The 10,060-nt window shown below is 37.5% G+C and overlaps 1 pseudogene; it reads left to right on the top strand.

The window, feature by feature from the left end:
- Positions 1 to 4,455: 4,455 nt before the first annotated feature.
- Positions 4,456 to 8,654, top strand: LOC114007599 (eukaryotic translation initiation factor 4E type 2 pseudogene; annotated as a pseudogene).
- The last annotated feature ends 1,406 nt before the right edge of the window (positions 8,655 to 10,060 follow it).

Raw genomic sequence — 10,060 nt, 5'->3', positions numbered from 1 at the left:
TGGCTATGGATAGTTACCCTTTTACCTTTTACCGAGTTTAAATATTGCTTGAGTTCTGATTCTTTTGTTTAAAAAAGGGATGTTTAATTGACTTGTAGAACTTATGATAATGGCATTTTAATTTTGGAAGGGAATTTAAATATGAACTAGCCCAACTCTCATTTTATAAAGAGGAGGCAGCTCTGTAAAGTCAAATGCATTGCATCCAATCTGTGCAAAAGGCTCTTTCTGTGTTTATTATCACTCATACATAGCCAAGAATGCTCTTTAGAAAGTAAATCTGTTATCTAAGAAGTGACCCAGATTACTTTTTATGGAGTAGAAACTGGTAAAACTGAAAATCTGTCTTTTCAGTAAAATGCTATCTCATTTATTAAGAAAGTTTTGGGGGCCATGGAAAGACTAGATTTGATTGGTTCGCAGGGCAGAAATATTAGCTATATAACATGTACACTTTAGGATTTAATTACTAAATCAACTTTCTTAAAAGAGAATAATGTAACACTTTCACTCTGGGAATTGAGCTGGAGATGAAAGGGAAAAAAAAGAACTTGAACTCTTGTAATTTAGCAGTATTGTATGCTACTTACTTATTTTATGTTTAAGTTCCTGGCTTTCTGCATATCAAGAGAAGTAAGGCAGCATTATCAGAACTTCAAAGGGCCATCAAAGGGCATAGCATCAATTGCAGGGCAGTCAGGGTGACAGCAGAGGAGTAAAGCACTGCACTCAACTTCTATTTTCTGAGTGACATAAAATTTTACAAAATAAGCTTAGCGCTTACCAGCAAATGGTTCTTGCAAATCCATTAGCAACTCTTACACCTGAGCAGCTTCATGATAGCTTTTAGCAACCAGTGAGGAGTGCTCCAAATGGCAAGCAAAGTCAAATAGCATATACCCAAATCTATCAAATACATAGAACCTTTGAAAGTCGTACACGGTCAAGTGCTGCATAACTATGCTTCGATCATTATGAAGAAAAGCATACATCATGGTGTTCCACACAGGAAGGCTATTCCATAATGAGTACGTATGTAGTAGGCTACAGCAGGTCTATGTAAGTGTACTTTGTGGTGTTTCACAATGATGAAATTGCCTAATGAAACATGTCTCAGAAAGCATCCTGCTGTTAAGCAATGCTTAACTGGAGTTAGAAAATATAGAAAGATAAAAATTAACTTAGTAATTAGACCACTCCAAGCACTAAACCCCCTTCATAAGAAACAACAACGTGGGGACCAGCAGTTGGCGTAATGGCTGTGTCACTGGACTCCCACATTGGTGACCACGGTTTGCATCCTGGACCCGGTGGCTTGAAACTCACGCTGGGCACGTGTGCTTGCGTGCCCAGGACCCTGAGAGGAGAATGGAGGAGAAGGGATTGCGGCATGGCCATCCCCCTGGGAGGTGATTTCTCACTTTCTGTCTCTCTCTCTGTCTTTCTGGCAAGCGCACGCGCCGTATAGCAAAAACTTCTTAAAAAAAAAAAAAAGCTGTTTGCTTCTCTTTAAAAAAAAAAAGAAACAACAATGTAGCAATTTTATTGTCCTCATTAAGCTAAACATACAAATGATGAAGTGAACTGCACAGGACCTGGTGTAGGGTAGCTTTCCTTATGTGTGTGTCTGCTCCACTGTGATCATGTCCCTCAGCACTGACATGGTATGCCCATCCTGACGTCATTGATTCTGGCAAAGAGGTCAACTTCTAGTGCAAAAGCACTAAGCAATGACTCCTGTCCTCTGTGAGAAGGGCACTTGGGCCACCATAATTACTACTTGGGGAATTAGAACTTGGAAAGTTGAAATCTTGACTATTGCATATTGACCAATTAAACTCATAGTCATATTGCAAACTCAGGTGATGAAGTGATTGGTATAAAAAATTAATGGAGCCAGAATGCATTAACAAACAGGTTCGTTTCAAAAGGGGGTTTTTAACCTTTGGGAGCACAAAATCCCAGCTGAATTTTCAACCCACAGATTCATAGAGGTGATATGGAATTTCTCCTGTTCTTGATTTTCCTTCTATCTATCTCACTTGAATCCTTTACAAAATTTCCCTGCTCTCCTGATGCTAATGAATCGCTGTGCTTTAAAACAAATAATAAAGGTCTTTTATAGTTCAACTATAAAAGGAAAACAACATTGTAAAAGAAGAGAGACAAACCACCTAACCACATGCCTTTATTGGACGTTACTGATTCCTTTCAATTTTATTAAATGGTTTCTTTCTCCAGTATTTTCATTTTAACAATGACTTATTTTTACACCTTCATTTTTTTTTGGTTTTGCTTTAAAGTCATGAAATTACAATCCAGTTTTGACATTGCATATATGGTAGTAGGTAACAAAGTTGTTTTATGACATACTTTATAAGAAGTAAAAAGACACAGTGACTGTCTAATTTTTTTTCAATTTGTTATACGACATGTATGCTTGCAAGAGAAAGAGAGAGAGAGAAATCAACCCCCACCCTCCAGGAGGATAGCCATGTCACAATCCCTTCTCCTCTGTTCTCCTCTCAGGATTTTGGGCACATGCACACATGCATCCAGTGCGTTTTTTAAGTGGCTGAGTTTGGGACTTGAACTATATAGTCCACCATGTGGATCCAGTCACCTTAATATCTATGCCACCAGCTGGCCCAAGACTCTTTTTTAAGAATGGTCTATTCTCATCTTTTCTTTTTTCTTACTAAACTTGCTATAACACAAATAACAAATCAAGATAGATATTTCAGAGTAGAGAGGAAGATCTCTATTTTATCATCCACCTAGTTCCACCTCTAGAAATCCTGTAGTTTCACATTATTGGGCCTTATGCTTATGGAAAGATTTACTGTATATTAAAAATATTGCATCTGAGCTTTTTCCTTTATTTTATCTTCCTTATAACCTTTATTGATGTGAAAGGGAAATAGAGTAAAAGTCTTAAAGGATCAATCATCTTGGGCTTTGCTTTTCTAACACACAAGACTGTTCATTCTCATTATAGCTTAGGTCTCTTATACCAAGCAGGCGGCTGGTAGCAGATTTGAGCTTGGTGAAGGGAAATGTTAGTAGGGCTACAGACTTAATGGGGCTATAGATCATAAGTTGCATACTTCAGCAGCTACATTAGAAGTCCAGATGGGAAGTATCATAACTCAGGGTAACCTAAAAGAGAGTGGTTTGAGGGCCCCACGTTCTTTCTTACCACCTTGTGTTGGAGAGTTAGAGAAAATTAAACCATATCCATGCATTCCTGGGTTCCTTAGCCAAGTATTTCTATCAGTATCCCTAGTTCCACTTGCCCATTCTGTTGGCTCATTTAAAAACTCTTTATTGAACAGAATACAGTCTCAATTGGCATTAGTTATATTCCGCAGGTATTCCCAGAGTGACAATTTCATAAACATTTTCCTCAAAAAGTCCTCAGGAAATCTCCACATTAGAGACAGACATGATTTCTCAGTAAATCAAACCCACAGTGTTTTCTTCAACACTGAAGCAGATGACTTCACTTTTTAGTTGAACACTCAATGAATCAGTCACCTAGCATTTAGGAGACACATTATATGAAAATTGCATGCATTGAAGTCATACAATAACATTTAAAGCTTGAGATGCTAATATGAATAGTTACTAGAAGCTGAGTATGGTCAAGGTGATACAGATTTATTATCCTCTTTCATATCCACTCTGGGGTAGGTGGTCATGGACTAGAAGGTAGATAAACTCTCCATTCTTTAAATTTCTACCCTTCATTTTCTTGCATATATATGTACAAAGACCTAAGTCAAACATGCTAATGATATCATTCCACTGTATAAAAAGCATGGACAGAAGTATTTTAAAATATGAGAGGAAAAAAATAAAAAAGTATAAGAAATAACCTTTGCTTTCTGGAGAGAAAAGCATACAAACATGAAATGGGTGGGACCAACAGTTGCTGTAATGGCTATGTTGCTAGACTCCCATGTAGTCAACTATGGTTCGAGTCCTGGACCTGGTGGCTTAAACTCACGCCGGGCATGTGTACATGCATGCCCAAGATCCCGAGAGGAGAATGGAGGAAAGGGTATCATGGTGTGGCCATCCCTGCTGGGGGGTGATTTCTCGCTTTCTATCTCTCTGTCTCTCTGTCTTTCTGGTGAGTGCAAGTGCCCTATAGCCAAAACCTCTCCAAATAACTAAGTAAATAAATAAACAAACAGACAAAAACATGAAATAAGTAACTGAGATTATTAGGTTGGTGCGAATATAATTGCAATTCTGCATTGTTGAAATTTTCCATTTGATGTTAGATAAATTATTAAATAAATGTGGCTATGCATCATTTCAATGTGCATTTCTTGCTTTATATTTTTTTGTTAATGAGTTACTACTTGCTATTGATTTTATGTGTTTTAGACTACGTAAATGCTGTTAGACAAAAAGCAAATTCAAGCTATTTTCTGATTTGAGCTCAAAATGGGTCATAAAGCAACAGAGACAATTCCAAGCATCAACATTGTGTTTGAGTCAGGAACTGCTAATGAGCGTACAGTGCACTGGTGATTCAAGAAGTTTTGCAAAAGTGATGAAAGCCTTGATGATGAGAAGTGTTGTGACCAGCAATTGAAGGTTGACAATGACCAACTGAGCAATCATCAGTTGATCCTCTTACAACTTGAAAAGTTGCTGAAGAACTCAGTGTTGACAATTCCATGGTCATTTGGCATTTGAAGCAAATTGGAAAGGTGAAAAAGCTTGATGAATGTATGCCTCATAAGCTGATTAATTTTTTTAAAAAATAGTAGTTTTGAAGTATCATTTTCTCTTATTCTACACAACTACAATGAGCCATTTCTTGTTTGGATTGTGATGTGCAACAAAAAATGAATTTTATACAATGGGCAATGATCACCTCAGTACTTGGACTGACTGACAAGACACTCAAAAACACTTTTTAAAGCCAAACTTTCACCAAAAACGGTCATGGTCACTGTTCAATGGGGTCTTATCCAATACAGCTTTCTGAATCCTGGTGAAATCATTACTTGCAAGAATATGCTCAACAAATCAATGAGATTCACTGAAAATGGCAATGCTTGCAGCTGGTAACAGAAAGGGCCTAGTTCTTCTCCATGACAATGCCTGATAGCACACCACACAACCAATGTTTCAAAATTTGAACAAATTGAGCTACAAAGTTTTGCCTCATTAGGCATGTTTAGTTGGCTTCTTGCCAACTATCACTTCATGCTTCTCAACAACTTTTTGCAAGAAAAAAAAAAACATTTCCACAAAAAGCAGAATGCAGAAAGTGTTTTCCAAGAGTTTGTCAAATCCTGAATCATGGATTTTTATGGTATAGGAATTAATAAACTTATTTCTCATTGGCAAAAATGTGTTGACTATAATGGCTCCTATTTTGATAAAGATTAGAGTCTAGTTATAATGATTTAAAATTCATGGTTCAAAACCACAATTGCTTTTGACCAACCTATTACAATAGCTCTTACAATTGATTTATGCAAGAGAAATAATATAGAAATATATCCAACATAGCTTCAGAAGTGGATATGATCAGGTGCCAAAGAAAAAGCTGATAGAAGTGTTGGCCCTTTTTTTGAAGAGTCTAAGAGAAAGATGGGGGCTGCACTTGGTCATTGGTGGTGAGACCTTGGCACTACTTGCTTATTGAATTCTATTCTCTGCTAAGACCAGGCCAACATGCTTTGACTACCTTTTGAATCCTGACCAATTTTCTCTGGCACATGGACTTTGGCTTTTATCATATTCCTCTCCTTCCAATCTGTGAGGGTCAAATTTAGTCTGGGGAAGTAGTGCCTTGCACCACTTTTCAGTCCGTACTTCCCACTTCATCTATTCACTCCATTATTCACTTCTTGCTAAGTAGAAAGCGGGATATTGACGGAAAGGATAGAATATTTTGGTAAATGAGTCTGGAGACAGATTACCTGGGTTTGAATCAAACTACTAACACACATTAGATACGTGACTTAACTTTATTGCCAGATCATTTAGATTCTCTATTCCTTAGTTATCTTACCTGTAAAATAAACATACTAATAACATTTACCTCATGGGGTCATATGAGATTCCATGAAGTAATATTTGAAAGCACTGTTAAATAAATACCTTTGTACTCACTTCTAAATGTAGACTCAAATTTATATTATTGTGTAACATTACTGAAAATGATAGATATCTGTGAATGGTACCTGATAAATAGAGGTACTTCACATGTTGATATAACCTTGTCTATTGTCTGGCATTTATTTTATCTCCTTAAGCATTCTTTGCTAAAGGCCATGCTATGTGTTATTTTTTTCACCCTTTATCCTGTTATAAATATGACACTCATTTACTTTCAACTGACACAATCCTCTTCATTGCTGAAAAACATATACCAGGCATTGTCTCTTAAAAACCCTTCCTTCCTTGGTGAAATACTCTGTTATCCTCACATATTTTCCTAGATAGAATTTACAACGTTTTCTACATTAAACTGAAATGATATGTTTGGGAAGTTGTAAGATCGAAAATTCCAGGAAAGGGTGATCTTGGTTCCCATTTGTATCCTCAACATGTTTCCTAGAGCCTGGCTTGTAAAAGACTATTAATGAACACTTGCTGAGCTAAACCTTTGTTGTGACTGCAAAGATTATAAAGAGCATTAAGTGAACTTGCAAGATCGAGGTCTGCATATACAAAGATATGTCTGTTATCACAAGGAATATGCTTTTTAATAAAATCAATGGAGAGACCCAGCAAGAGAATGGAGCCAGGAAGAAAAGAAGGTTACATATATTCTTAAGTAAAATTACATTCCTCCTAAATTGGGGAGGGATACAGATTTTCTCTAACATTGCTTATAAAACACTTAATCAACCTTTATGAATTATTCGGCAAAGAGCTGATATATTTTCAAGAATGCTGGTTTCTAGACATATTTAGCATAAAGTATGATATAAAATAACTCCTCCTCACATTCACACTATAAAGTCCTCTGTCTTCAAGTTCAAGTAATTTTTTTGTGCTAGTCATAGTCATTAGAACAGATTTTTTATTTGAGAGAGATTTTTTGTTACAGGGCATGTGAGCTTACCAGAGACACAGAGAGAAAGTGAGAAACTACCCACTGGGGGGATGGTCATGCTTCAATCTCTTCTCTTCCATTCTCCTCTTGAGATTTTGGGCATGCACACACACACGTATCTGGCATGAGTTTAATGCTGTCAGGTCTGGGATGCAACTGTGGTTGGCCATATGGGAGCCCAAGCTTTAAACACTACACCACCTGCTGACCCCTAGAACTGAAATTGATGAGGATAAAAATATGCAAAATATAATATCTTGACATCTTACTAGTATGGGTTAAACATTAAAGGTAATAAAAACATAAAATAATATGTTTACTATATCAATTATCTTAAGGTACAGATCTATTCTCTTAAAGTAGCCTGGAGCACATGTCAGAGGTGGAAAAGAATGATTTAGAGAAGGCACACTTTAAATGATCAATTAAAAGATAACAAAACTTCTGGTGGTCACAGAACTACCCACTGGGGGGATGGTCATGCTTCAATCTCTTCTCTTCCATTCTCCTCTTGAGATTTTGGGCATGCACACACACACGTATCTGGCATGAGTTTAATGCTGTCAGGTCTGGGATGCAACTGTGGTTGGCCATATGGGAGCCCAAGCTTTAAACACTACACCACCTGCTGACCCCTAGAACTGAAATTGATGAGGATAAAAATATGCAAAATATAATATCTTGACATCTTACTAGTATGGGTTAAACATTAAAGGTAATAAAAACATAAAATAATATGTTTACTATATCAATTATCTTAAGGTACAGATCTATTCTCTTAAAGTAGCCTGGAGCACATGTCAGAGGTGGAAAAGAATGATTTAGAGAAGGCACACTTTAAATGATCAATTAAAAGATAACAAAACTTCTGGTGGTCACAGAGTTTTGGGCTAGAAATGAAACCAGGCCGAGTGGAAGTCACTCCCTGAGGCAGTGGCAACAGCATGGTAAGGGGAAGAACAACAAGTTCTGCACCTTAAAAGATGATGACAACAGGGGCTGCGATCAGAAAGAAGAAAACAGTACGTGGAAAGATGGTGAGAAGAAAAATGTAGACAGGGAGGAGGGCCAGCGCAGCAGTGAAAGGAAGGCCATTGTCCCAGCAGAGCATTCCCTGTCATACAACTACACTTTCTGGGACTCCAGGAGGACCCCCAGTCACCCCATTAGTTCCATGAGTTCACAGAACTATGAACAGAATATCAAACAGACTGGCACCTTCACCACTATGGGGCAGTGCTGGAGGTTTTATACCCACCTGGTACATCTCAGGAACCTGACAGGCCACAGTGACTTCCACTTCTTCAAAGAAAAAATTAAACCCACATAGGAGGATTATGCAAATAAAAATGATGGCAAGAGGATTATTCAGCTGCCGCTCCTTGCTAACCATGGTTGGGGAGGAGGTCTGCATGGCTATAGTCTCTGCAGTACATCATTTCAATCCAGCAACCAAGGTACCACAGCCTGAATCTGGGATTTGCTTCGGTGAGTGCTTAACCTGCATCCCAGCACCATTATGAAATATGAAACCCACACTGACAGCATCAACTGGCCTCATTAGAGCCCCTTGTTCCGTCGGTGTGCTACTTGGAAGATGCTTCTGTCCTGGACAAGAGGAAGTGGAAAGTGGAAGAGCATTTACGTTTGAAGAACAGGCTGACATGCAGCGGCTACAACAGCTGAGATCACTTAATAAAATGGTGCTAAACAAATAATAATGATAAAAAAACAGAAATGAAAGCAAGATTGAGATGAACTATACAAACACTTTTATGGGAATAGAATAATGCAGCTGAAAAATCAAGCATAGTCACTCATGTTTGTCTACATTATAAATTACAAATTTGGCCTAAACTCATGTTGACTTTTACGGTTTCTTAAAAATCTTACTTTTCCAGATGAATTAAATTTCTTTACCTCATATATCATAAGTTCCTAAAAACTATATGATTTTATAATCACATTTAATGAGGTAACTATATTTTTCAAAATTATGGTTATATTTATATATATTTAAAATTTTTGTAGTTGACTTTGATTTTATTAAAGCTGATGCATTCCTACTCAATTTTCATATAATAACTGGAATGTGCTAGTGTTAATAAAGTAAAAATAAACAAAGAGAAACTATAAATTAAGATCATTTTACCTTATTATTTTCTATTACATGTCTTTTTTTTTTTCTTTGAGAGAGGCTTTTGGTACAGGGTGCACTTGTGCTGCCCAAGGAGACAGAGGGACAGAAAGCGAGAAATCACCCCCCCAAGGGGATGGCCAAACCTTAATCCCTTCTCCTCCATTCTCCCCTTGGGATTTTGAACATGAACATACATGTACCCAGCGTGAGTTTTAAGCCACCTGGTCTAGGACTCAAACCATAGTCAACTGCGTGGGAGTCCAGCAACATAACCATCATGCCATATGCTGGCCCCCCTACTTCACATCTTCTTTTGGAGCCACAGTAAGTTTTCTCTGTAAAATGTTTGAGGTTCTGACTACAGAGTTAGATGGAAATTAAATATATTAGATTCAAAATTTGCTTAGTTTTATTTGTTGTTAGTCTATTAACTTGCTCCAAATAGTTGCATTAGATTAAGCTGAATGAATCACCCTCTTGAAATGATGTTTCTTTTTCTGACTCTGGAGGGACTATTTTTCTGGATAGTTGTCCACCATAGGTCCAAGGAAATCTAGAATGATTCTGGAGTGTGCGTTCTGCAAATGTGTTCGGTTCTGGGGATTATTGTTTAAAGCTAACGGGAGGAGCTCTAATTGATCCCAAGTTGCACAGTATTTTGAATAGCAGCCCATCACAATAGGCATCACTTCTAGGAACACAGGATTCTCTAGAAAGTACTATCCGAGTCTCCCAGGTGAGAATGGCTACATTGCACTTTGCATTGAGATGTTATGGAAATGAATCCCAGTGTTTCAGGGAGAAACAGGCTAGGACTCAAATGCTGAAAG

The sequence above is a fragment of the Tupaia chinensis genome, unplaced genomic scaffold, assembly GCF_000334495.1.
Source record: "Tupaia chinensis unplaced genomic scaffold, TupChi_1.0 Scaffold000206_1, whole genome shotgun sequence".
Taxonomy (NCBI): domain Eukaryota; kingdom Metazoa; phylum Chordata; class Mammalia; order Scandentia; family Tupaiidae; genus Tupaia; species Tupaia belangeri.
Note: the sequence above shows the minus strand (reverse complement) of the source record. Positions and strands in the feature narration are given on the sequence as shown.